Source organism: Phasianus colchicus, chromosome 2, assembly GCF_987193195.1.
Source record: "Phasianus colchicus chromosome 2, bPhaCol1.hap1.1, whole genome shotgun sequence".
NCBI classification, from domain to species: Eukaryota; Metazoa; Chordata; class Aves; order Galliformes; family Phasianidae; genus Phasianus; species Phasianus colchicus.
In genome coordinates, this window is record NC_143437.1 from 88,532,874 (window position 1) to 88,559,697 (window position 26,824).

The 26,824-nt window shown below is 37.6% G+C and overlaps 1 long non-coding RNA gene across 1 annotated transcript in view; it reads left to right on the top strand.

The window, feature by feature from the left end:
* The window catches only part of LOC149919174 (uncharacterized), a 43,187-nt gene extending 18,689 nt beyond the window's left edge, over positions 1-24,498 (top strand). Inside the window, exon 2 of the long non-coding RNA XR_016464486.1 lies at positions 24,255-24,498. This is a non-coding gene — a long non-coding RNA (uncharacterized LOC149919174). The remainder of the gene's footprint in view (positions 1-24,254) is intronic.
* Positions 24,499-26,824: the final 2,326 nt, after the last annotated feature.

Genomic DNA, 26,824 nt, shown 5'->3' on the forward strand with positions numbered 1-26,824 from the left:
TAAATGAATTCAAATTGTGAAGAGTATTGTGATGGTATTGACATTATTTTTTATTAGCTTGGAAGACATTTTAAAGTATTGTGTCCAGTATACAGGACACATAAAGGGCCTGCTTAAAGCTACAATTTCAGGTTCAAATTTATTAAGATACAATTATGTAAAGATAAAAATGTATTTTTCAGTATACAGACTAAGGACTTGATCAAGTAAAGGATCAAAGTACATCAGAGATCTGATGACTGTGACTTCCTGAAGGGAATCTGCAAACTCGACTTAAGCATCTGTGTCCAATTATTTGTACAAGGAATGTTATGCAATTTTTGGCCTTCCGCTGGATGTGTTTCAACATGTTGGACCTTGTAAGACATTGCATTTGGATTTGTTGAAACTCATGAGGTTCACCTGGGTCCACTGCTCAAGCCTGTCTAGACTCCTCTGGATGGCATCCATTCCTCTGGTGTGTCAACCACACCCCACAGCTTGGGCCATCAGTAAACTTGCTGAGGGTGCACTTGACCCCACTGTCAACGTCATTGATGAAGATGTTAAAGAGTACTGGTCAAGCACTAATCCCCGTGGAACACCAGTTATCACTGATCTCCATCCAGACATTGAGCTATTCATCATCACTCTCTGGATTGATCCTGCAGTCACTTCTTCATCCATTGAACAGTCCACCCATCAAATTCATATCTTTCCAATCTGAAGACAAGGATGTTGTGGGGTACCACATCAGAAGCTTTTCTGAAGTCCAGATAGATGACATTAGTGGCTCTTTCCTTGTCCATTGATGCAGTGACACCATCATAAATGGCTACTATGGTCAAGGAGGATTTGCCATTAGTGAAGACATGCTGGTTCTGTATCACCTCCATGCCTTCCTTGAGCCTTAGCGTAGCTTACAGGATGAGCTCCTCTATGATCTTTACCAGGACAGAGGTGAGACTGACAGGTTGTTATTTCATGGGATAATTCTTTTTACCCTTCTTAAAAACGGATGTGATGTTGCCTTTTTTCAAGACACAGCGGACTTCACCTGATTGCTATGACTTTTCAAATATCGTTGAGAGTGGCTTGGCAACTACCTCAGGACTCTAAGATGCATATCTCATTGGAACTCATAGACTTGTGGATGTTCAGGTTCCTCAAGTGGTCATGAATCCAATTTTTGCTTGCAGTGAGAGGAATTTTGCTTCTCTAATCCCCTCCTACCAAACAAAACATTGGTGGGATGTGTGATGAGCAGTTATCAGAGAGAAGACCAAGGCAAAAAAAGTTTCAGTCTTTTTCTTGTCCATTGTTACCAGCTTGCCTGTGTCACCCTCTAGGAGGGGTGCACCCTCCTGGACTTTCCTTTGCTGACTGAGGTACCTGTAGACGCCTTTCTTGTTTTTCTTGGCGTCCCTTGCCAGGCTTAGTTCAAGCTAGGCCTTGGCTTTCCTAACTCTATCCCTACACAGCTTAGCAGCTTCCTTATTCTCTTCCCATGGTGCCTGTCCCTGTTTCCAGTGCCTGTGCATTTTCTTCTTGCTCTGCAGTTTGACCAGTATGTCCTGGTTCAGACACATCAGTCTCTTGTCTTCCTTTCCAGACTTGCTACACCTGGAGATGGAGAGCTCTTGCTTCCTGAGAAAAGCTTCCTTAAAAATCTGCCAAATCTGCTCTGCAGCCTTGCCCAAGAGCATTTCTGTCCATCCACATTTCCAATCATTCAGCAGCTACCTAGGGCTCTGGGTAGAGAATATTGAATATCATGCATAGCATGGAAACACAAACAAACTCCCAAAGAGGGAAAAGGGGAAAGAGGAAGTCAGGGAGGCAGAAGCTATTGCAGAGCAGATTGTCACCAAGAGCAGCCATTCCATAAGTATGATAAGGAGCTTGAAGCAAAGGGCTCATCTCCTTCAGTAAAAAACATGCTTAGCAATACCCACTCAAAAGCTAGTTATAACTGTGTGGGGCTATGCAAGAGAAACATGGTGTCCCGAGGCTTCCTTGTCTAAACCTAACAAAAACCAACAGGATTCTTCTGGACATTTATAGAAAAGGAGAATGTGACATGAAGAAGTTTAATGGTACAACACTTCTCATGCTTGCTAATGAAATTTGTAACATAAGTGACATACACAAGAGGTAGACTAATGTTAATGCAAAATGTTAAACGAGTTCTCTGGCAGAACTCTGCATATTTCTAAATGTACTGCAAGTGCCACTCTGAAAATAGCAGGAGAGTGCCCACTACTGGGGAAAAAAAAGAAGGATTTCTCTGTGTTTGGTATGGTAAAGTGATTAGGTTCATGGATAACTCCATTAGTTTCAACAATGCTAACATCATACATGAAAGCAATACAGTGCATACTTAAGTGTGCTACATCTGCATGCATGGCCAGTCCGGGATCAAATACTCGATCTACACTGACCACATCCTGCTTGGGTCCTATGCACTATTACTAAAAAGTGACATTTCTGGAATAAGTTCCTGTGTCCTACAGACAATGTCCTCATGCTAGCTCCCACTGTGTGCTTGCATCCAAGAGCCTAAAAGTAATTCAGAATATAGAAGATGTGATTAAAGTATAAAATGTAAGTCAACAGAAGCATCACATCAGGCTGACCTAATGAAAATAATTTTCCTTTGTGATCAAGTTCCAGAAAATGCATTTTCTATGTATATTTGACTGCAGGCAACTTGAGTTTAAGAAGCACCTTCCATGTACTTTGTCAGCTGTTGCTTAGTTAGAATGTGATATATGTTTTTCTATTTTATACTTCAGTCTTTTGAAAAGAAAATTAAGAAAGCTGTGCTTATCTGGCTGTTATGGTTTCAGGCTACCTTTTGCAAGTTACATTTACCAAAGTGTACCTCAAGGTACCTTTAAAAATGGTACTAAAATTTTGCTTGGAGTTCTGTACATTGCATATTGATTAATTTTGCTGTGGAGCTGTGACTGCTTAGTACTTTACTGTGATGACATACATAATCAGGGCTCTTATTGGAAGATACTGAGATGCCATTAATGCTTCTCTCAACACAGAATGAGGTGACCTTGCTTATTTTTTTTCCCACATATGAGGGCTGCTCTGAAACAAATGCCTTCTATTTTATTATGTTGGTGTCACATTAAAGGGTAATGTTTTGAGTGATGCCCACAATATGGCACTATAAGTCTGGTCGTGTTCAACATATGAATTTATCTTGGTTATGGATTCACAAATAACATCCTGCTCAATTTGTCTAGTGGTGTTTCACGAGCTTATCTGTTGTAGCTTCCATGGAAATAAACAGGAAGTATTACTTTTGGAGTGACCTGTGTAGAAACAGCTGCATATTTTCTGTATCATAACTTCTCCGGGGAAGTGTACAGGACAAAATAAAAACCAAAGCTAATGCAGGTCAGCATGATATATAGTATAGAAAGCAGCTAAAATACTGAATGATGATCTCAGTTTAACTTTTTAAGTAAATTTTTCTCAGTCAGGTATCTCCTTTTAAATTTACTTTATTAATGTACTCAGAAAATTCTGAGTTGTAAGTTTTTAATTGTAATTTTAAGTTTTTACCATCAAAATCCCTTTCATTCTGGGTGCTATGAGGCCCTACACAAATTCTGACAGAGAACAAATAATGCAGTCTCCTAATAAAATCCTAAAGGTTGCTGAGTCATACCTTTTCTGTACTCACCTATCTCCAGTTTACAAATTAATGAATGTACATATTTTGATACCCTATGCCCTATCTACTACCTCCTTGTTGGTTGTCTTCATGGAGCATTCATTTCTGCTATCCTTATTGAGTAGTGCTGTGGGATTTGGGACTTTTTGCATTCTTCTTTTGGTCAGGGTTGTGTCTACCTCCTGAGACAATGCCTCGCAGCACTTTGGAATGTTACTGTAGAGTATTAAGATTTCTAATTTCCGTTGTTTTGACTGAACTGCATACTGAACCTGGTTTTCAATGCCTATACACTTAAGGCCTCCTGATTTTAAGTGTTTCCATGTTAACTGTGTTAAACCTTTTTCGTAGGCTTTTCATGCTTGTTTGATCTTGCTAACACTCGAAAGTCATTGCAAGTTTGCAAGTTTCTTTAACTTTCTGCACTTGTTCATCCAACCTGCTACTACTCGCATATGTAAATTCAAGCACATTCATAAGTCTGTGGACTACTTTGTTGGTCTGATGGACCAAAATGCAAAATTAATTGTTTGTTTCCTGAATATTCCTTATTGTCAAGCTGATTATTTATCACTGAAGTCCACTGTTTTTACTATTTCATGCTTGCTTGCCTCTTATTATTTTGACATTTTCTGTTTACAAAGATGCTTTGGCTGCTAATTACTGGATTTTAAGTGTCTCTTATCTCTATATTTTAACTGTGGTACAGGCATTTATTAGAATTCATGTATGTTAAGAGAATGAAAGACAGCAATAACATACAGCTCTGGCAATCTGTATCAAAAAGGGGAAACACTGAGCATGGAAGGATATTAAATTTGTGACTAAAGTTTTCTTTTTTTTTTTTTTTTTTTTTTAAAGCTTTGGAGTGGGTACTACAAACAGCAGGGAGGAAAACAGTAACAGCTGAAGCCCAGAAATACTGCCTTACTGTTATATGGCGGGGCAATTTGGTTAATGGTCATCAGCCTTAGTGATCACTTCAGTTAGAGTGAACAAAATGTTTAACAAAAGCCATCATCTGCATGTTCAGCACTTGACATGCCATTAAAAATGGCTTTTACTTGTAGAGGGGAGCTTGGAAATGATACAATGTTTTTCTTCATTGTCTGTACCAAATAAGGTCAAGATTCAGCACCTTTCACAACGTTATTTTAACCATGAAAAAGCTAATTATGGTCATTTACATCCTCTCTGGAGCTAAAATGCTTAGCAGAAAATTTCTGTCTTTTTGCCATGGTCAAAAGTTCGAAGTTTAGTCTTGTGTTATAAAGCTTCCACTCTCCTTCTAGAGCGATTATTTTACTATGTTACTGCTCTTCTAATCTCAAGGCTTTTGGTCTTGGCAAAATAAATGATCTGGCTGGTCCTTGAAATGCCTTAATAATTCATGTATTGTTTCCCAGTGCCTTTGAAATCTTTACTAGCCAGGTTGCTCGTTGAGAATCTTCATTTTGCCTTCTTGACATTTTTTAACTGCCCTCTTATAAAATTAAACCACCATAAGCATATAGTAAACAAACATACCATCCTACAAACAGGCAATATAGGCTGTTAATAAATCACAACAAATCAGCCACATATTCTTCACACTAGATTTTAGATGTTTTTGGTAACTGATACACAACATACACTGACACACTTCCACTTTCTTATGTACACCATATTACTAATTTGCACTTCAATATTTTTTAAGTACGTGTCTCCATTAGGAGGTATATTACACTGACAGACATGGTATATTGAGAGTAATGAACTCATTTATATGAAAGAAGAATCAATTGTAACCTTGAATCAAATCCAAACAAAATATTTTGTGTAGTCAAAAAGTCCAATGGCATCTTGGCTTGTATAAGAAATAGTGCTACCAGCATGAGCAGGTAGGTGACTGTCCCTCTGTACTCAGCACTGGTGAGGCCACATCTCAAGTGTTGTGTTCAGTTCTGTGCCCCTCATTACAAGAAGGACATGGAGGCCCTCTTAGTCTACAGTGTTGTTAATTTTGCTTGAAAGGGGAGTATGCTCAATTTTCTGTTATTTGACATTGCTAAGCAAAAATGTGTTTTGGTTGAATTAGAATGTTAAATGACATTACTTTTCCTATGATAAACCATGGTGATGGATATAAGACAGAAGTGTATATTCTTAGTTCTTCTATTCACTTGCAGGGCATCAAAAATGGACCCTTGAAATTTTACTTTATTTTGTATGATACTTTAAAATCTCTAAGCTTATGGGCCTCAAATACTTGCTTCTGAGACAGAACGGAACACTAAGCAGTAGTAACATTGGAAATACCATGGATAGATGTTACCACTTGTGAGACCTTTTCTTTTTCTTCACACAGGCAGAAAACTATTTCAGTTTGAGTAACTGGTTATAATAATTGTCCTGCAGTATGAAAACAAACAAGCAAACAAAAAATAATAAAAAAACTTAACTAAAAGCCAGAATTTTTTAATTAGAATCTGTGAATGTTTTCACATTTTCCTAAATTAACCAGGTGATGACATCTCTTTTCTTTGCATGGAGTCAGCTATTATGTCAAAGTTGCCATGTTTTCATTATTTATGAAAACTATGGTTTTGTAGCTGCTGATCTATGATCAGACTCTATACTGATGTGAAGAACCACTGAAAGCTGAGTGTAGGATGATCTATGAGCAGAGAGAAACTGGATGTCAGAGGAGCGTATGGGATAAAGAATCATAATGATGGAAGTGAAAGAAAAGATGAGCAAGCATGCTTAGAAGTGTCAAAATTCTGTAATGACAAAGTTTTTCTTCTGTGGTCGTAGAATAGGAAGGTTTTGGCCAAACTGTGTTGACAGGGACTTCTCCTGAGGATGATCAAAATGTCTAAAACTTCATATTTCTCCTTTATGCTAATATTTGTTATCTGTGGCAGAGAGCAGAAAAGCCCCAGAAGATGTAGAAAAATACAAATCTGAACTGCTGACTCCCTGCAGCTGCTTGGGGCTGACATTTGGTTAATAAAATCTGTCTAGGTCGAGGGAAACACAAAACATAAATAGCATGAGAGTCAGAAGAAAATAATAATTGTAAAATCAGTCTATTTTTACTAAACCATCTGCAAGTTGTTCTTCTTAAGGGGATTATTGCACTTTTAACTTGGAAATAACTTAAGTATACTAATTCACAGCATCATTACAGACAGGATGCAGTTTCATGTTTACAACAAGTTACATACTTATGAATTTTAATTCTGTGCTGGTTATCATTCATTCTTTCGTTATCCAGCTGTGAGATCAGCACATAACATATAGGGTAGCTGAAGCGCTTTTACAGTATAACTTAGACAAGATGAAAAATTTCTGGTAAATAAGAAATTAGTGACATTCTGAAGACTTGAAGAAGAGACAAAATGATCAATTTCTTCATACAACTAAAGAGCATCTGTGGAGTGAGGCGGGAGGGAAGTGTAAGTGTTCCACTTAAAATAGCAGCTGGTTTCACATCACTAACTGACAAATCTGAAATTGTGATTCACTGGCTAGAAAACTTTGGCATTCTAAACCTGCAGTTAACCTTCTGCAGGGGGCAATTGAGAAAAAAAAGTGCAGGCAGAAACAATTCAAGCACTAGCAGCACCACCATCTTCAGAAGAAATCAAAAAGCCATGCATCAGCTCAAGTCACTGCTCACCAGACCATAAAGGCATTCCCTCTTGCTCCTTCTAATTATTGTGCTGCAGCATTTATTCATGGGCATAAACTGTGATTTTATCCATTTGGGAATATGAGACTGCACCAGTTGATTATAGTGGTACAATTACTATTCTCCTATACAGGAGTGACATGTCAGACCAAAAATTGTCAACGCTGTCTTTTATCTATTTCTAATAAAATGCTAGCAAAACCCTTGTCATTCTGATTGTAGAGTACGTTAGGTCTATTTCTGCCTGGGAGTCAATGTATTTATCTGAGGTATCCAGATATCATCTTATTTTATAAAACAATGTCATGCCAAGGAACACAAACAATATCAACTGAAATAAAGGGGCTCTTGTAGTCTTGAAGGAAGAATATTGCAGTAGATAGTCAGAAAACAGGAGTGATCATGCAAAAGTCATATTATCCATTTATTACCACAGCAATATCTCTGAGACATCTGCTCCAGTATTCTTTCTGGTTACTTCAGAACACCAAGGCCTTTGTTGAAGCTGAAGAACAACTGTCGCCTTTCACAAGTTTAACAAAATTTTACAGCTTTTTAAAGATACCAATCTGACTGACAGGGTTGTGTTACTCATCTTGCTGACTGATTCCTTTTTGTCCAGGAAATCTCATACAAGATGTTTTCTTGGAATAACCTTTAGGGGCAGAAGATGTGGACTGAGACCATATGTCTATGTTTAGGTGTCTTACTAACATGCAGGAAATGGTTTATGTTGTTTTGAGGGGCAATGGAGACCTCATGAGTACAAACAGGGCTTGGCACCAGGCCCATCCCACCACCCCACCAGAATCTGCTGGGGCACTGGGGAGCCCCAGGCATTGGTAGCATCCCTAGGGACAGGGCCAAGGCTGGGCCAGAACAGCGTCCTGTAGGTGGGCCCAGCTAGGCAGGGCCCATGTCTGGGCAGGACAGGGCTGTGGGGAACGGGAGATCAGCTCTGCTGTGGCTCTGGTGCTGACACGGAGCTGAAATGGAGAGGAGTGAGACCTGTCTTTTTACTAACAGTTTTCCAAAATCCTAGTAGCCCTGAAGTGAAAAGATTTCATGCTATTACAATTTTTGACACTATAATGGCAATCACCAACTTGATAAATATGTATGATTAATCACATTTCTTGTTTTCCTTCCATTTACTTTGCTGTTTTTTCCATTAAATGAACAAGAATAATGCATTATTCTGCTTCCATCTAAGCAAAGCATTAGTAGAAACATAATTATTGATCCAGTCCTAGCAGCTGACAACAAAACAATTGTTGTAGAGTTGTCAACAATAGCTGAGAAAGCTTTGAACAAACTTCTGTGATTGAGTCCAAATTGTATATTTGGCATCACTGAAGTTACTTTTCCTGTACTTTGAAGTTAAAATTACAGAAATGGGAATTGGAAGCTGAGCCCTTGAAATGTACTCATCACTGCAATTTGTAGTAAAGTGTGAAATGTGATTCATTATTTTTCCATCTCTTTTCCTTGGAGAAGTTCATAGGCTTTTCTGCTTTTCTTTTTCCTTTTCCTTTTTCTTCCTTTTCCTTTTTACTGTACTCTGTACTCATGGAACTCATTCCATTCTCTGCCTAGCAGTAGATTAAAAACAGTACAAAATTTTAAATGTGTGCATTTAAATTTAAATCATATCCCATGACCAACAAGGACTCTAGCTGTAGAAAAAATCTTATCAAGTCTTAGATGAGGTAGATCTGGCTCACAGTGTTTAGGTAAGGATGAAGATTCTTCTTTAATTCAGCTCTGCCTAAATATAACTGATTGAAATACTGGTTTCTAGGGACATGAAAACAATAATTTTGATATTGCTTAAGATCTCATACCTATTACATTTCAGTGAACATGTAGTTTTCAAACTAATGGAGAAGCCTTCAGAGATGTGTCCAAGAAATGAATAAATGTTTCCTTTGACTATGATTCTATATGAGAATAATCACAGAAAATAGGTACATGAGAAAACCATTTGCCCTATCCACTTCACTCAAGTTTCAGGGTGATAGGTGTTTGCCTATAAGAAATAGTTAGAAATGAACTAGTGACCAATGTTATGAAAGATATCTAACACAATAACAGTACAGAAAGTCCAACTCTATTATGTTTTCACAGAATCACAGGGACATATGGAGATCAACAGATTTCCTAAGTAGGTTACACAGGAAAGCATCCAGGCAAACTTTTAATGTCTCCAGAGAAAGAGACTGCACAGCCTCTCTGGGCAGCCTATTCCAGTGCTCTGTCATCCTCAGTGTAAATAAGATTTTTCTCATGTTCATATAGGAACTGAGTTCCTATTTTGTGCCCATTGCCCCTTGTTCTATTGCTAGGCACTTTTGAAAAGAGCCTAGCTCCATCCACTTAACAACTGCAATAGAAGGTTTTGTTCAGGAATAAAAAGAAATAGCTTTTTTAGGGAGATATCTTCATATATTTTTTCACAAAAATAGTTAGAAAAACAAACGTTTCTTCTTCTTGTCCCTTTCTTTCTGATGATTCTTTACTGTCTAAAACAATCTATTTCACTGTAGAATCAGGAGTATCACTAAGTTTGACCTCCTTTTCTTTTCTCCTTCATTTTGCTTAGTTTTCTCTCTATTACAGAAGTCTTTGATGGAGTCATTAATTTGCAGGGTTAAAGAAATTCTTTACCTTTGGAGACAGTTATAATAAATCCACCGCTGAATTTTCCAAAGTGTATGAAACATAATTGTGACATCTGAAAGAAGAGGAAAAGACAGAATCTAAAAATGGCTCTTTTAGTGACTTGAATAACTTTAGCTTTATTTGCTTAGTGAATACAGACACTAAAGCTGATGTTGTAACTTATTTTTTGATTTTCATAGCTATAATGGTTATGAAATTATGACAATCGTACTTGAAACCATTTTAAGGAGTTGCTGTTTTTCAACACCTGCAAAATTTAAATTAGGTCAAGGTTATAAAAGTATGCTAGTGCCTGCATTGAAGATATAGATATATTCTATTGATTTAATGGGCCAGGTTGAGAAATTATATTCAGGATCTAAATTTTATATTCAAACATACCTACCACTTCAGAGAATTTAAACCTAGAGATTTGGCCTAGACTTCTTCAGCCACCTTATATCATACCTGAAAACATAGTCAGTGAGCATTATTAATTGTAATAAATGTGAAGTTCTGATTTTTTTCTTTATGTTCATATGACACCAAATGCAGAGGTCCACTACTTCCATGCATCTAGCGTTACTGCTGACAGTTTTGTTACAGAAGCATTCTGTTGTTTCACTTGAAAGACATCCTTTTTGCACTGCCCTGCATTCAGTGCAAATATCTCACTTTCAAGATCACATTAAACAGAATAATGATCAGCCATTCCCAGAAGTATTGTTCACTTCAAGGCTAAATGCCTTTTTGTTCAGCATCCACTTTCTTTTTAAACCCAAACAAGGAGGTAATGCCTATTTCATATACAATGTTTCATATTTATTTCTCTCAATATTCCAAAGTTACTTTCTTTCCATAAGTTTTATGTATATATTAATAATAAATGAAACCCTTTACGGAAAATGATCGTGTCACATAGAAAAAATAAGTTAGGTAACTATGACTGATTCATTCTCTCTGTCTGTGGTTCAAATATGTACTATAACAAAATGAATTTATAAAAAATTCTGCAAGAATGGAATGTGTGCAAAACTTGTGGAAAGAATTGTAGGCTTGATATACGCTTTGCTTGCAATGTTTTGTTGCACAGATCCCTCCTTTCTTTCTGTCTAGTACAGAACCACATTTTGAAGTATGCTTAAGTATGGTCGTACCTTTACACAGAGAAACAATATGTGACTTCAGCAGACTTCCTTGCTCAGTTTCTAATTTGTAATGTCATCCTACCCAATCACACCTGTCTCTTGTGATATACTGCCTCTTATGAGCACTGTGAGCTCTCTAAATGTCCCTATAATGATCAACTCACTGAAACGCTGGTACTTGATGGCAGCTACCATAATGCAAATAATAAATAACAACACTGTCTGTACTTCGCTACAGCAAAGTAGTATGTGTTCCTAGATAGACAAGGATTTTAATAATACTGCAGTAGGACACGGATCTATTCTCTTCCCTGCATCACATGGCTCTGTGTCAAAGTACAAGCTGCAGCTCAGCTCCTGCAATCAGATCTATATTTGAATCTTTATGGAGTTCAGTGAGCCTCTGTGAACATACTGATCCATTCTTTCATATGCATTGAGTGAAATACTTTTATCTTTTGTAGTGTGTATACCTCACTGATGTTGTCTGCACATTAACTACTCTCTTTTCTAGAAAAGAATGACTATGTGTCATCGGGAGTCATCTTCTAAATATATTCTGAAATTTTAACGATGTTTGCTTAACTTATATTCTTAATTTTATTTTATTTAAATACTGTATCATGAAATTCCTTTGTCAGGTAAATATCATAAAGGGATATAAGAGATTTCAAACAATGTCAGCATTACTTAAAAGTCTGACCATGCAGATTCTGAGTGCTTAGCATCCTCATTAGAATAATTTTCATGACATTTTTGAGATGCAGTGATTGAGGGATCTGTGGTCATAACTGTTTTGAATACGTGCTTCATTAGGCTTAAAGTCTAACCTGTTAGCATTTAGATACCTCCATGACAGTCATGCTCCATATGTTTTCAATTAGTAGGGCTATGTGTTAAGAAAAGGCATCATTTCATAACCACACTCCTTCCAGTCGTCTTCAACAAGTGTCTTGTGGAAAGTTATGGTATTCAATAGAAGCTGCCTTAGATCTAAAGCTGCAAAAATAAAGCTGCAAAAATAAGGAATTAAATTTAATGGAAATTGCACCCTCTAAACAAAAATATGTATGACCATGTGCAGTATTGTGAAAATAAATACTAAAATAACATGGATTAGAAAAGCAATTCTCGCACTTCAAAGGTTTGACTGCCAGCAGTGAACTAGAAAAGGAAATATTTTTGATACAGGACTTTTGATATGCAGTGGATCCCTACATCAGACACCCTAATTTACATTTTGGAATCACTTTCTGTTCTGATTACTTGCTCTTGCTGAGCAGTGGAAAAAAATGTTGGATTAAAAAGTACAATAATAGAACTATCTTGCCAAACTCATTGTATTCGGACAACTGTGAAGCTTCCACCCCTCACAGTAATTTGATTGAGAATATATACCCACTGTGTTGAGATTTATGTTCTGGGAATGGAGCACAGAATTATTCTAACAACTTGCCAAAATTCAGAATGCAAAATCCTTCCAAGTCTGAAGCAGTATTACTGTTGTTTAAATGCCATTTGTAGGCAATAAGCAAACTACTACTAATATATTCGGGTTCAGTACTTTCACTCTACAGCAAGCATTTTAACACATAAAACAAAAGTAACTGGCCCTCTGGGAAATTCAGTAGTCCAATACAGCAGGGTAGTTATTTCTGGAAAGCTATTTTTATATATGGAACACTACTAGACTATGTAGGCTGCTGTAATATTTTGCTATTAGGTGAACACGCTGAAAGATTTTAATTGGCATGTGATTTCAGCTGTCTTCCCAGGGGAACAGTGTTAACTTTATGTACTGATTCAGTTCGTGGTACCTGTAGAACTGCTGTTAAAAGAATATCAGCAGCTTGGATCTTTGGAAAATGGATAATACGACAAATTTTCCAACACACATACAAAAGAAAAAGCCCTACAGCACCTTTTAAACAGTGTGTCTTCTGTTAACTTCTTCATATATTTCACTGATGGAATTGTTACAAAGGCAGTGTCTTCCACCATTTTGTTCACTGCCAATGGCCAGCATTGCCTTCACACAAAAAGTGGACCACTGTGAAACTAATTTCTGCTCTTTGGAGAGAGGAAAGGTATCTTTATCATCCTGTGCAAGACTGGAGGCAGAAGTATGTGGGAGAAATGCAGTTAATTTATTACTTGTGAAAAATGGTGAGCAGTGAAACAATTAATGCTGTAACTTATCAAAAAAACTATTGAAAACCCTTAACTTAGGTCAAGCTTGGTGTGACACAAAAGACTGGCATTTTGCTTCTGTTGTTTGGACAAGTTTTTTCAGTTTTGAATATGAAAAACAGGCAAGACACATGATATTCAATTTTCAACTCACATAAATAGGTTCTGGTGTTCAGGTGCCTGGTGATGCTAACAGCTTTCGGGATGAAAAATATATCCTAGATAAAATACTCCTTCTGATCAGGTAACTTTTCTCTGCAGTCATTACATGATGTGAACTATTACGATTCAGTGAAATGCTGAAGCTATGTTTTGTATCTCATGCCAGGCAGAAGTGCTATTTGTCTCTATTTGGACACCCTGCACAGCATAAGTAGAATGGCCATTTGCTCACCATAGTGCTCATTGTACTCAGTTGTGATAGTTCTCCCTTGTCTCCATTTTCTTTTTTTTTTTTTCCCTCACCTCAAATGCAAATTTATCCACTGTGAATTGTTACCTGAAATTGCAGATTTTTTTTTCCAAACATAACAAAATAAATTTAAGCTGCTCTCTCTTGAACTCAGTCACATATTAGGTGATTCCTACTGCTTAGATATTTGCAGTTCTTAAAATTCCCTCCCTTTAGTCTGTGAATGTTTCTGCTGTGCCTCTTGATATGGCACTCTTTCGCTGACTTTTATCATTTCATTGATTCCCCGTGCTTATTCTGCCTTCTTACCACCTTAGATATACCTTGCAAGTTTTTCAGATCTCTTTCTGTAAATACCTGTGCTGTGGAGGCTCTGCTATATGTATAAAGTTCCTCTGTAATTCCACAATAGATAGAATAGATACTTGTTATAATAATACAGGAATTTTAATTTGATGATCAACTCTGAACATGTTAATTCTTCAAGGATTAGGATGCCAACTGGACACAACTGGCAAAAGTTCTGGGCAAGAGCTCTCAGCTGAACAGAGTTTTTTCCAAAGGTTTTAATTATTACTAATAACAGCCAGTGCTCAGTGGTGGAAATGTGGATTTCTTTTTGTGATTTGTTACCCATCTACTTATTATCATGACACCTGGTCAAGCTAGAGTGGTTAGGGTTTTAGAGGCAGTGTTCAAATCAAACTGTAAATCTTTGTCCTTGGCCAGAGCACTAGAAGTGATGGAAAAACAAAGATGACACAGAAAAAGAAGTCACAGAATCACAGATCACAGAATCACAGAACGACCAGGGTTGGAAGGGACCTCAAGGATCATGAAGCTCCAGCCCGCCCCCCCCCACAACAGGCAAGGCCACCAACCTCCACATTTAATACTAGACCAGGCTGCCCGGGGCCACATCCAATCTGGCCTTGAACACTTCCAGGGACGGGGCATCCACAACCTCTCTGGGCAGCCTGTTCCAGTACCTCACCATTCTCTCTGTAAAGAATTTCCCCCTCATGTCCAACCTAAATCTTCCCTCCCTCAACTTCAGACCATTTCCCCTCATCCTGCAGTTATCTACCCTTTCAAAGAGTTGATTCCCCTCCTGTTTGTAGGCTCCCTTTAGATATTGAAAGGCAGCAATGAGGTCACCCCGCAGCCTTTTTTTCTCCAGGCTGAACAAGGTCAGCTCCCTCAGCCTGTCTTCATAGGGGAGGTGCTCCATTCCCCTGATCATTTTTGTGACCTTCCTCTGGACCCTCTCCAACAGCTCTCTGTCTTTCTTGTACTGGGGGCTCCAGACCTGCACACAGTACTGCAGATGGGGCCACACAAGAGCAGAGTAGAGGGGGACAATCACCGCTCTGTCCCTGCTGGCCACCCTTCTTCTGATGGAGACCAGTATACCATTTGCCTTTCAAGGTGCAAAGTCCTGCTGGTGTCAGTCTGAGCTCTTTTCCTTCATGTGAATGTCTGTTATATGCTGTAGCATGCCTTGGAATAGAAGAAGAAAGGAAACCATGTCCCACTTTCTCATAGCTATAAAGCATGAAGGAGACAGGTACTTTCCCAACATCCTAAATCATGATCTGATCACTTTGGGTGTTACTGGTATGCATCATTATCACAGTGACTTCTGCTTCTGAGCCTTAGTGCTGTCTGCCTGTATTCTTGTGCATACAGGGCAGGCACAAAGGGCACGATAGGGAAACTTTGAAGGTGAATTGGGCTGACAGTGCTTCCAAGAGACATTCTGCATTGAGTGTGTATTTCCTTTCTTAGGGAAATCACAATGTGAAATTTGGTTCTACTGATATTTGATAAAGATTTGGGTTCATTTCACCTATTAAGTGCCTGAAGTTTAGGGTATCCAAAATATACTTTCTAGATTCTTTTAGGAGAAGATTATGGTCTCTAAGGGAGTTCTTAATGGATTTTTTCTATCCCATCAAGTTGGAGCCTCTGCTGCAGTTGCTCCAGATATGTAATTTGTGTGCCTGTCTGGGATGCATCTTGGGGAGTGCATGGATCCCTCCAGTTATTAAAGGAAAGTATAAATGACTAGTTAAGTTAGGCAACTAACTTTATACCAGCAGCAACTATTGTGAAATGCATCTAGAATAACTGCATCTGGTTTTCATTTTTTCCTGTGTCACTTTTCTTTCAAAACAGCTTTATTTCAGCAAGGAGAGAGTACCTCAGTCACCTTTGTTGAAACTTACTCCTTGTCTCCCTCTCCTCAGTGACCACTTAAGAAAGCTCAAACCTCCCAGTCTCTGTACCATGGAGCTGTGACTTTAGAGGTGAATGACAATGACAGAACTGCAAATCCATTTTCTTCTTTGTCATTTTTTCCTCACTACCTTTCCTTTGAGAAAAGTGAGAAGATCACTGAGGACTGTATCCCATTTACTTAGGAACTGACTTGGTGTTTTGAGCTGGAAGGGAAAAAGCATCATTTTGCCCTTTGTTTCCTTGGGACAGCTTCAGTGTGTCAAGGTTTCTCTTCATTGGGAATTTCCAAAGCCTTCCTACGCTTTTGGCTTCCTTCCCATTTGTCCTAGAATTTAGTGGCAACATTAAATGTTAGGCTGTGAAATTTTCCAGATGAAACCAGGATGCTCTCTGAACAAAGTGCTATTAAAAGTGTCAACTAGCTTTATGCATGTTGAACTGGACTACTCTGGGTAGGTATTAATGCTGTGACAACACCAGAGTAACACACAGCATTCCCATTCTGCATGTCAGAATTTACAAAGATTTGTGTTTAAAGTTGAAGAGTTCATAGTCAAGAAAAGTCTTTTTTTTTCCACTGTATGTTATATTTTTTATTCCTAAATTTTGTTTGTAATAGCAGCATAGCAAATATTTCTATATATTGAGCTATGTTTGGTTTAAAATCCCTAATGTCTTTTTCCAGTTTCATTATTGAATTTGAAGCCATACACATGTAATTTCTAACAAGTTTAGAGACATTTAAGTACACAAAATTTTGAGTAATAAACTACATTAAAAAAAAAAAAAGAAAAGAATTAAATGAGATGCTGTATAAAGACAAGTTTTTTTGTATCTGTACTCCACTAGAATACAGACTTCCTCTCCTGACCAGGTATTATGGTTAGACTTTTTGTGAACATCAGAAATCATCAGAATTTCAGCTCATGTTCATTTATTTCTGCATGTATTGATAGTCCTGGCTTTAATAGCTGGTCAATAGAAATTTCAGACTCTCTTCTGTTTTGAGGAGTCAATGACATCATCCAGCTTTTCTCAGACAAAAGTAAGATTTTTCTTCTTAGCCTGGACCAAAATCTCTTTACTCATCTCTTATCAACTCCTGCTACATTTGTTATTAGTCTTCAAGATAAAGAAAATATTTTAAGTTAAATAAAAAAAGCCTTTAAAAAGTGCAAAGAGTTCTGGATTTGCATTACATGGGTGAGATTTGTGCTGAACTCTGGGGAAGATCTCTGTACAGACGATGGTGAAAAAAAGAAGTCCTAAGCAGTAGATCTTAATGAATGGGTTTCTTTTCCTTCTGACTTCTCTACTGTCAAATTCTGGAATATGGAGCTCAAAAAAGTGAATTCTGAGTAGGTTGTAGGTCAAAGTACTGACTAACATTCTTGGCACCTTATGTCACATCCATGGTGTAAGCTGTACCTTTTAATCTGTGGAAAAAAGAAAGGCAACTATTTTCATAGAATCACAGAATGGTTTGGGTTGGAAGAGGCATTTAAGATCATCTGGTTCCTACCCCTCTGCTATAGGCAAGGACACCCCCTCTAGACCAGGTTGCTCAGAGCCCCATCCAGCCTGGCCTTGAATGCTTGCAGGGAGAGGCATTCATGACCACACTGGACAACCTGTTCCAGTGTCTCACCACTCTCACAGTAAAGAATTTCTTGCTAATATCTATTTTAAGAGGTTTGTATAATTCCTCTGTGAAGTTCAAATTAGGTCAGATTATGTTAGTTTGGTTGCATTTGCAAACTTATTGGTAAACATTATAAACTGCATCTGAATGACTGCAAGAGTAGTCAACAAGAGATTTCCAACAAGCTACATAATGTAGTTTTCAAACCAGATTTAATTAGATACAACTACTATTTATAAGGAAAAAAAATGCACATTTTTATCATGGAACTCAATAGTTGTGATGTCTGGGAAAAAGAAGAGTTGGTATCACTTTCTTCATGCATTTTCTTCATGTTATTTCTGGTGGTTTCTGTCTTAAGTTTGAAGGAACATTCCATAGAATTAGTCTGAAAATGTTTTTTTTTCCCCACAGATTCACTCTAAACATCTTATCAAACTATTCTCTGCACAGACCTGCAATAGGTTTGCATGCTCTGATGCTAAAAATATAGAAACTTAATTTAACTCTATATAATATTGGAGGAGAGAGTAAATAAATATGGACTGTTGTTGTGATATAATTTCAAGAACTTTCCTAGGAAGGAAAATTCTGGGCAAAGATTCACTCCTGTGGGAAAAGGAGATACAAACTTTTATAATATTTATAATATTTATAATATTTATGATATAGTAGTAACCATCTGGCTTGAACTTGCTTAGGATCTAGAAGGACCCTTACAAAAGACTTAACTCCTGCCAGTAGGGAGGTTAAACTGGAGGGTGGGAGGGAGGAAAAAGAAAAAACAAATGAAAAATAAAGTGTGAAAAAAGGAGTAAAAAATCATATACTCTGGTATCTACTTGGCAGAATTTACTTTTAGTTTGTGATATGAAAAAGTACTTTTATATCTGTCAGCCTTTATTTTTGGCTTGCATATTGCTGCTGAGACAGGATTAGGATGAGAGCAGTAACCTTGCAGGGACAGCTCACGGAAGCAGTGCTGACCATGGCAGGTGCTGTGGGTGAAGGTACACAGCGTTGAGCACCTGCTGACCTGCTTACCCTGACAGATAATGCTGCAGGGAAGTTATGGTTGATGTTTTGTTAACTGTTGTTTTATGAGGAGATATGAGCTTCTATGCACAGAATTGGCCTAGCAGTTACCGTTATGTCCTGATTTATCAACTGCATCCCCCTCCACCTCCACCAAAATCCAGCCCACCTCTAACATGAAAGAGATAGGATTTACTTTTACTGAAGCTCTTTTGGTCTGATCTTTTGAAGTTGTTGGGATTTTTTTTTTTTTTTAAAGGAATAACCAAGCTGCCTATTTAATGTGTCTTTCAATCAATACATGTGAGAGCAAGAGTCTCTAAGGCATCCTTTGTTTAAAAACAAGCTGCAGGGTCTGTCTTTAAGCACCCAAGTTTTCTCAGTGGGCTTCATCTGGATCTCTCAAAAGAGACTATTATCTGCCTTTCTAGGGTCAAAGTCAAGCAAATTTTTGGCTTTCAACAGCTTTACAATTATATTGCATAGCCTTTGATATTCTACACTTTATTTTGCTAGAAATATATTATGATTGCAGTCCTCTATTTAATCCTCTTCGATTTCCTTCCAATCCTCTAGTTAAGGATTTCAGTCTGTGTTAAAACCGTGCCTTGGTTGCTTATAGAAATATATTTAAAAGAAGAACTTCCCCAGACTCTTTTAAAGCAAGGCAATAATGGTAGTAAATAGACAAGATACTTTACCAGTGTCTTATTTCTTCATTATTCTTTTCATAGTGGTAGAAGCTTTTTTATGTTTGTAGAAGTGTTCTTAGGTAGTGGGTGCATGAAAAAATGGAGAACAGCTGTGGTATAAAGCTGAAGCAGATTACATCATTGATTCCCATAAAGAAGCAGAAGTTGTAAAATGAGTAACTGATAGTTGGAAGAATGACACATGCCTTTCCAGTTCATGAAGAAGTGCATTCATCATAGTTGGAATGGGGCTACACTGCATTCAGGGGGACTGCCTTGGGTATTAGCATTTTAGAAATATTGGCAACATGTCACAGGTTTACTCATCCTTGAATCTATGAACTGAAAGATTTAGGATACTCCAAATATGTAGATTTCCTTTGCTACATGCTGAATAGACAAGAGCCTTCTTTAAATTCTATGGAATGTATGCCTTCCATGGATTATCTTCACAAATACTTTTGAACAACAAAAATGCTAGAAATAACATCTAACAAGTCTAAATATTTACTTAAGTCTGTATCATGCCTGTCCATTTAAACTTCATCTAGTTTTCCTACACTGAATAAAAATGTAGTGAAAGATAAACAAGTCCTGATGGGGCCATTGAAAATGGGCATGGTGGTGATAGGTGGACAATTGGACTAGTGGCCTTTTCCAATCTCAGTGGTTCTACAATTCTATGAAAATGAATGCCATATATATGAAAGATTTTTATGAACAAATCACAGCTCATTATTTTCTCTTTACTAACTATTTTTACAATTACTTTTTTACAAAGTCTAGTGCTTTAGAGAATGTTATCAGCTGAGTGGGCAGTGGCTGAGTGACTAAGGGTGGCATGGCAATGGAAAATAACAGACATGTTGATTTTCATTCTGGAATCTCTGAGTCCACAAGAGTTTGAATCATGTTCAAATTATGTGCTAAAGTATCTAAAAAGTGTGACCCTATTGTCAGAAGGTTTAACTGCTGTACAAAGATATGCACCTCTTACATAGGTCTGGAGATCTGCAAGCTGGAGAAAAAAGAGAAGAAATCATGCTGGAAACTACCCTCATATTGGACTAACTTTTGTTGTTTTGACCTCAGTGTGTTCTTCTGAAAGAAACAGATGAGACCTATTTATAAAAGTAACTAATAAAGAACTACAGTTTAAATTTGAAGGCAAGTTTATATTTTTAAGGAAAATGAGAGCCTACTGTGTCAGGGAATGGAATAATTTTTGCTGTTTATTTCAGGTAGAAGAGTTCTTAAGGTGCACACTGAGTTGGTGGGGTTTTGGCATGTGTTCATTTCTCACTTCATGCAGGCTAGCTTTACTCTCTTAAATATTTATTACTTAATCCAGAAAGTAATAATAGTAATGCTGTAACATTTCTCTGGCTGTATTCCCTCAGCAGGGTAATTACTTGCAATGAGTGCTTGAGGGCACACAGGCCCAGCTTGAATTTCTGGCTGGAGAAAAAATGATCCAGATGATTCTTACCTGTCTGAGTTCCAGTCCCAGAGCTGTTTTGGAAATATTTCATTGTCAGGAATACAGAAACAGAATTTCAAAACTCAAATTACAAGATTAAGAGTTTCCAAGCTAGCAAAAAATAACTGAAATGTCATTTCTAGTTGTTTTTACACTCGTTCATTTATTCACTTACCTAACTAACTAGAGACAGATACAGCACTTCCAATAAAGCTAGATGTTGTAATTTTCTTTCTGTGTTTATAGTCCCTTTGAAAATGTACACTGTAGGCTGGGAGTAATTCAGCTATCTGAAATACTTACATACAAAATGGCCTGCAGAAATACAAAGTTCATACATCAAACAGTAGAGTACTACTTTATATCAAGCATATTTTCCAAAAGGTCAAAGTGAAACACAGGAGAAGAAAATGAAGGTATTCCAAACAGCTCCGCAATGTGACTGCTGAGTCCCTTTTTGGTTTCTTGTCTGACATGGTGTATTAGAGATCTTTTGTGTTCATGGATACCTTCTTTGGAGCCCTGGGCATGACTACGATTAATAGGTAAATATTAAGAAATGGAAACTCCTTGTGTAAAACAGCATCTTCCAGAGCTAAAGGTAGAAAGTGTTACCAGTTGTCTCTCTCATTTCTATTAGCAGTGACCCAAAGGATGGGTATACTCAATTGGCTGTGCATTACCTGGACAATGCACTAGTTGTTTTTTTTTGCTTCTAGGCTATCCAGCAATGTGGAGATAAATTAACATTTCACTCCCATTGAGAGTATTAATAACACTTTCACAGCCTTTCGGCATCCTCTGTAGATGTGGTCAGTTTTCCTTTACTGAGTGCTCCTGTGCCATTAATGGTCTGCTTTAGCCTTGCTTAACAGCTAACAGGACCCTGGTTCTCCACCACTGCTTCGTAGTAAGCCCAGAATGTCTAACACAAGTGCATCTGTTAAACAATGTTTTTAGTCTTCCTAATTCTTCATTCATTTCTCATGGCAGTTTGTATGTGAGATAATTGGGATCTTGCATTGTAGGGGCAAAATCCCATCTGTCGGAGCCATCTATAATTGCTTGCTGTGTGACAGTTTCAGAGAAGTAGCTCATCTGAATTATAAGCTTTTCTTCCACCACTTAAAGCAGTGGTAGCAAAATAAACAATAAATGTACTCTATATCATTATCTTGAATGACAGGTCAAAAATTTCAGCACTGAAAAATAAATTCAGCGATTATCTTTACCCTGTGAAAATGCTAACAGGGGTACAAATATTTATTGTTGTGTAATTTTAAAATGTATACAACTCCAGGGTATAGAAATACCTGAAGTGGTTTCCAGTGGGCATCATTAGCAGAACGCAAATGTGCCAAGGCAAACAATATTGGCTCTACACTGAAAGGCAGGAAGACCACATAGCTGTGAGAATACAGGGATAGGACCGGGTGGATTAATTCAACATCAAAGCGTGAACTCTGGTTGTATTCAGCCCTGAGTTCAAATGTATCCTTGATCATATTAATGTATTATTAAGGTTCCTGAATGTGCTTTGGAAAATGATTGTTCTCACAACAGGTTGTTGGGATGACCAAGTCTAGCACTCTCTACTGGTTAGTCCTCAAGTTAATCTCATGTGTTCAGTGATGAAGAAATCAGACCTTCTAAGGAGTCCCAACATCACATTCAACAAGGATCACTGAGACGTGGGATACCTGAGTTCAAGCTCTCCTTGGAGAGATCTGAACCCAACTGGGACTGACTTAGTTCTGAGTGTTTCACATCTGCTGGGAAAACTGAGGATAGAAAAGGTCCCATGAGCTTACTGTGCTAATTTCCTTTTGGATCTGCACTTGATAAGATGCTGAGGTGATATCCCTTCCGTGGACACTAATTATATGTGAGGTTTCTTCACACTGCGGTACAAAACATCTGTGGAGTCTTATCCTGTAAAAGGTGTGATACACCACGCAACTAATCTTGGCAAACATCTCAGAGCTGAGTACTTGTTACTTTGCTGAGGTCATAGGTAAGGTTTTGTGCTGCTCTGTGAATGGGATTGATGTTTTGTATACAGCATGTTTCATTATCAGCTGGAGGCAGAAGAAAATCCTTCTGGAGACTCAGAAGCTGTTGCTATTCGGAAGCATTCCATTTGAGCAACAGGTTATCACTAATGCATTAACTTGAATTTTTCCTGCTTTTTAGGGTTGGGTATTCCTGGGGAACTATACATTTTTTGTTAAAATCATAGCCACTTTTGTACTAGGCATCTTCAGAACTTATGAGTGTATACTGTCAGAGACCAGCACTACCTAACTTACCAGTTTGTTTAATGACTCTTCTAACATCTCAGTATTCAACACTACCTTATCCCTGGTGTCTAAAAACAGTATTATTCTCTCATAGGAATCATTTATGTATCCTCTTTGCAGGAGGATGATCTAAATAAATCATAATTCTTTGTGATTTTAGCCTCTTTAGCTGTTTCCTTTTCCACTTTAGGAGTTGTTATATCAATTTTTTCAAGATATGTTCTTCTGAATGCTTGTATTATTATTTGTTTTTGCTTTTGATTTGAAAGGAATTTATTCTTTAAATTCCACCTAGGTTATCCTCTTTTCTTCTTGTTTTTATTTATCCGCCTAATTTACTTTTTCCATCTGCCTGCCACTTGTCTAAATTTTTGGAAATATTTTGTTGACATACTATAAACACACAGTTTCCTTTTTTCTTTCATTTTCTTTTCTGTCTGGTCTACAACTTTGATTTCTATGCCTTTTTTTTTTTTTTTTCTTGAAGATTTAAAAGTTATCAAAATTTTCTAGACATGTCTCGCTCAAGTTAAGATAATGTAAATCTTTGCTAAAATCCTTCAGTTAGAACAGTGAACTTCCACCACACTTTATTCCATTGCTTCTCTCAGTTTCCTTCCAAAGCAGGAGCCTTGTTTGAGTGCAGTGTCTCCTCAGGGCTGAGTGTGGCTTAATCTTATTGGACTGTACATGCTTTATGACATACATGCATGGCATTGGATCAAGTATGTGTTTGTAGTTCAGCCTGCACTCTGCCAGTATGCTGAAACACTTTGTTGGCCATTGAAAGACTACAGATAAATTGTCTTTGTGCTGTTTGGTTTCTCAGAGAGCTTCTAAATTGCATGTACAAAAAAGAAATTGGTATGGTATATGAAAATTCAGTTATTTTGAAGGAGCTACAGAGTGGGAAAAGAAACTTCTGTGAGGAAAAAATAAATTTTGTAATTTTTTTTTTTTTTGCCTGACTTTCATTTGAAGTGTTGGTGATCAGTTTGATTTAAAAGATTAATGGGATTTTCTTATATCTGGTCATAGGGACAATTTTATTTTGATTTGGTGATCCATTGTTACCATTATTGTTCTACTTTGTTTGTTCCAAAGGTTTCTAGAAACTGTAAAAGAACACAGAGCTCATCTCTCAAATAACTTACAATACTTGGACACCTGCTGAAGCAAGGAAGCATAACAAACACTAGGGAGTGATGGCAGAAGGAAACTGGAGGGTAATGACAATAAAATCAAGCAGTCATTTAAGCTAGCTGTTTGTACAATGTGGTGATCTTGAACCATCTGGAAGTTTGTTTTAATAAATAAATAACATCTGTTTCTTTTCACTGCTATACAACCTAACCTTTAGTAGTCTCCTGATTTCTCCAAGGTGCATAGCAAAAGGGAATTTAGAGTGATGTGATGGGGCAATAGACTTACAGAATAATTCCTGAAGGAACCTCCATGAGGACATTTAGACACAAGGGCAAATATGTGTGCGCTCAAACAATTTCTGAAGGGACAAAGACATGTGCTGATCAAAATCATTTAATAAAGTTATTTAAAATGCAGCAATCTTTCCTGACTTTCAGGCATGAACAGAAAAACACCACATTGCTCTTATCATAAGGAGCTGGTCTTTCAACTGTGATGAAGAGGCATTCAGTTTATTCTGCTACTAAGATCTACAAGCTTGTAGTTTTAAAGCATGTATTCTGGGCATTGGGTCGGTGACAGCATGGAAATGGATTGGCTGGAATTTAAAATGTAAATGCAAAGTTATCAACAGCAGGAGAAAGCCTGCTGCAATAACTTTTCTCCTCTGTTTTGTGTAAGTCTGTTAGCTTCATTCATCACAGAATCGCAGAATGTCAGGAATTGGAAGGGACTTCAAAAATCATCTAGTCAAATCTCGCTGCTGGAGCAGGAACACCTAGGTTAGGTCACACAGTAACACGTCCAGGTGGGTTTTGAATATCTTCAGAGAAGGAGACTCCACAGCCTCCCGAGGCAGCCTGTTCCAATGTTCTGTTACCCTCACTGTGATGAAGTTTTTTTACAAAATTATGTGGAACCTCCTATGTTCCAGCTTGCACACACTGCCCCTTGTCCTATCATTGGATGCCACTGAGAAGAGCCTGGCTCGATCCTCCTGTCACTCAATCTTTACATGTCTGTAAACATTAATGAGGTCAACCCTCAGTCTCCTCTCCTCCAAGCTAAAGAGACCCAGTTCCCTCAGCCTTTCCTTGTAAGAGAGATGCTACACTTTCTTAATCATCCTTGTGGCCCTGTGCTGGACTCTCTCAAGCATTTTCTAGTCCTTCTTGAACTGAGGGGGCCAGAACTGGACACGATATTCATTGTGGCCTTGGTGACTGTCCCACCAGATGACATAGCACTAAGCTGTCTTTCTGATGAAGCTGTCTCATGACTGGGCCCAAAGCACAAAGGTGTCCTTCTTGATGGCTTCATGAAAATGATGATTACCAGAACAGTTTGACAGTTCATTATTGATAGGTTGTATAGCATCTGATCTACCATAGATTACTGCAAGATGAAATTGCATGTGTAAGATCATGGTCAAAGCAAAAGAAATTTTAAAAGTTTATCTAACCCATCTTGTAATTTGAACAAATTCAACTTGTTTTTAAAGGGGCTATTTGTAAGATAGTTGGATATTTGATAATAGATTAATAAACCTTAATATTCTATAATGGAAAATAAATTAATCTTTATATTTGGGGTCAAATACTGTATGCAAAATCCTAACTGATCTCTCTTGAGAATTAAATTCATGTATACCTCTGTGCCTTCAAGTATGAAGGTGACAATTACATCATTCTTTTTTGTTTAACCAGTGTACTTGATGCACCTTAAATATGTATTTTCATGCCAACAGGATCTTCAGCAAAAACAGCCTGCACATTTCAAAAATAAAAAGCCACTCGGTTAAATGACCTGCAACCTAATAAGGTTCATTCTGCTGGAGATTACAAAGTCTCTTCTTCAAACAGCTTGCAAAGATGAAGATGAAGTTTGTTTTAGGAAAATATGCTTTGTGGAGAATGCATTAGTATCACTCATAAGTGGAGTGAAATGTGAATATGTTTGACACTGTGTATGTGCTTTCACAATCTTATTAGTAAGAAATGCTTTTTCATTTTTTTTGTCTCAGCTTAACCTGTTTTCCCAAATGCAGATTTTTATTAGATAGAGTAAAATGAGACAAAATCAGACTCAAGGCTCTTCAAAAGCACCCTCAATTCACAGCACCTCAGCTTAGAATACTTTAACACATACAAAGGTGAAGAGAAAAAGAAAGAAAGAACGTCTTAATACCACCTCCCAAGACTCTTTCAAATGAAATTACCTGTTAGGTAATGTGTATGAAAAGTATCATTCAAATAAGCTGATAGTGTAGTTACAAGTGTTTCTACAATACTCTGTTTTTTGGATGTCATATTTGGCATTTCTTCTTAGATGAGGTCATAAGGGTCTTGTGCTGCACTGGCACTGCCAGCACACACACCTGCTGCCCTGGGAAGACATTAGCTGCAGTGAGAGGTGACTGTTTCCATACTGCTGGCTAAACAGTTCTGCTCCAAATAGGGGGGCAGCCATTAGAGTGTCAGTGTTTTTTACTAGTGTTCTGTTGTTGTGACGATTGAATTGCCTTTTCT